Source organism: Chiloscyllium plagiosum, chromosome 39, assembly GCF_004010195.1.
Source record: "Chiloscyllium plagiosum isolate BGI_BamShark_2017 chromosome 39, ASM401019v2, whole genome shotgun sequence".
In the NCBI taxonomy this organism is placed as follows: Eukaryota; Metazoa; Chordata; class Chondrichthyes; order Orectolobiformes; family Hemiscylliidae; genus Chiloscyllium; species Chiloscyllium plagiosum.
Genome location: NC_057748.1, coordinates 22028597 through 22031184, shown reverse-complemented (window position 1 = coordinate 22031184; position 2588 = coordinate 22028597). Strand labels below are relative to the sequence as shown.

The 2588-nt window shown below is 44.7% G+C and overlaps 1 long non-coding RNA gene across 1 annotated transcript in view; it reads left to right on the top strand.

Annotated features, from left to right (window-relative positions):
- Window positions 1-2588, top strand: part of LOC122541986 — an 8095-nt gene that overhangs the window by 2529 nt on the left and 2978 nt on the right. The window contains exon 2 of the long non-coding RNA XR_006309737.1: window positions 2199-2274. This is a non-coding gene — a long non-coding RNA (uncharacterized LOC122541986). The remainder of the gene's footprint in view (window positions 1-2198; window positions 2275-2588) is intronic.

Below are 2588 nucleotides of genomic sequence, written 5' to 3'. Positions count from 1 at the left end.
CAGTCAGTAACACAGGGCCCTGGTGAGACAGCACCTTGAATATTGTGTACAGTTCTGGTCTCCAGATTTGAGGAAAGACATTCTGGCTATGGAGGGAGTGCAGCGTAGGTTCACGAGGTCAATTCCTGGAATGGTGGGACTATCTTACACTGAAAGATTGGAGCGACTGGGCTTGTATACCCTTGAGTTTAGAAGACTGAGAGGGGATCTGATTGAGACGTATAAGATTATTAAAGGATTGGACACTCTGGAGGCAGGAAGAATATTTCCGCTGATGGGTGAGTCCCGAACCAGAGGACACAGCTTAAAAATAAGGGGTAGGCCATTGGACAGAGATGAGGAGAAACTTCTTCACCCAGAGAGTGGTGGGTGTATAGAATGTTCTGCCCCAGCAGGCTGTGGAGGCCAAGTCTCTGGATACTTTCAAGAAAGAGTTGGATAGAGCACTTAAGGATAATGGAATCAAGGGTTATGGGGATAAGGCAGGAACAGGATTCTGATTGAGGATGATCAGCCATGATCATAATGAATGGTGGTGCTGGCTCGAAGGGCAGAATGGCCTACTCCTGCACCTATTGTCTATTGTCTATTATTCTTCAAAACTCCAGTGAATATAGCCTTAACAGATCCAATCTCTCTTCATATGCCGCCCCTGCCATTCCAGGAATCGTTCTGGTAAACTTTTGTGGTTATTTTCCCTGGAATGTTGGAGGTTGAGGGGTGGCCTTATAGAGGTTTATAAAATCATATGGGACATAGAGAGAGTCAATAGCCAAGGTCTTTTTTCCCCCAGGATAGGGGAGTCCAAAACTAGAGGACATAGGTTTAAGGTGAGAGGGGAAAGATATAAAAGGGACCTAAGAGGCAAACCTTTCATGCAGAGGGTGGTACGTGTATGGAATGAGCTGCCTGAGAAAGTGGTAGAGGTTGGTACAATTACAACATTTAAAAGGCATGTAGATGTGTACGTAAATAGGAAGGGATATGGGCCAAATGGGACTAGATTAATTTAGGATATCTGGTTGGCATGGACGAGTTGGACTGAAGGGTCTGTTTCCGTGCTGTACATCTCGATGACTCTATGTGTAGGTTAGGTAGATTGGCCATGCCAGATTGCCCACAATGTTCAGGGATGTGCAGGCTAGCTGGGTTAACCATGAGAAGTGTAGGGGTAGAGGGGTGGGTCGGGGTGGGATGCTCTCTGGAATGTCAGTGTGGATTTGATGGATCAAAAAGCCTGCTTCCACACTGTTGGGACTCTATGATTCTATGAATTAACAATAAACTGTACGGAGAGCACAGCATGGAAATAGAGAGCAGGAAATGTGAGGCTAGGGCTAGGGCTAGGCCAACATTTATTTCCCATCCCTAACTGTGCTGGAAAAGGTGGCAGTGAGCTGCCTTCTTGAACTGCTCTAGTCTTTAGGATTAAGGGACACCCACAATGCTGTTAGGGAGGGAGTTCCAGGATTTTGATCCTGTGACATTGAATGAACGACAATATATTTCCGAGGATGGTGATTGGCATGAAGGGGAACTTGAAAGTGGTGGTATTCCCATGCGCTTTGCTAACAAAAATCCGTCAGTCTCAATTTTCAATTGACTCCCAGTCTCCAAAGTTTTCTGAGGGCAAAGAGCTTGGGCGACTGTGTGGAGTTTGCACATTCTCCCTGTTCATGTGTGGGTTTCCACCGGATGCTCCAGTTTCCTCTCATAATCCAAAGATGTGCAGGTTAGGGTGGATTGGCCATGCTAAACTGCCCATAATATGCAGGGATTGTGGGTTAGCCATGGAAACGCAGGGTTACAGGGATAGGGTAGGGATGTGCGTCTGGGTTAGATGCTCTTTGGAGGGTCAGTGTGGACTCGATTGACTGAATGGCCTGCTTCCACACTGTAGAAATTCTATGATTTCCACTCTCCTTTTTGTATGATTAGTCTAATTATAAAATACTGCCTCATTGTTCTGGATTCCTCAGACCAGAGGAGATGTAATGGATAGATAGAGACTCCTAATCAGAGAGATTATTTCTAATCTTCTCTATTAAGGAGAATCCAAATCCAGTTTGTGCAACCTGATTCATAACTTAATGTATTGACACCAAGTATCACTCTTGAGTTTTTGTTGTTCTTTTGGGTGTCAATGGCAAGGCCAGCATTTTTGCCAATTAGAAAATACTTTGATTTATCTTTCTTAGATCCATAGGGGATGACCTCGCACTTCCCCATATTGAACATTGCTGTGGGTCTGGAGTCACATGTAGGTCAGACCAGGTAAGGATTGCAGTTTCCTTCCCTAAAGTGAACCAGATGGGTTTTTACAACAATTGACAATGCTTCATGGTCTTCATTAGACTCTTAATTCCAGACTTCTACTGAATTCATAGAACATTACACTTATATACTTAATGGTAAGGTCCTAGGGAGTGTTGCTGAACAAAGAGACCTTGGAGTGCAGGTTCATAGCTCCTTGAAAGTGGAGTCGCAGGTAGATAGGATAGTGAAGAAGGCGTTTGGTATGCTTTCCTTTATTGGTCAGAATATTGAGTACAGGAGTTGGGAGGTCATGTTGCGGCTGTACAGGACAT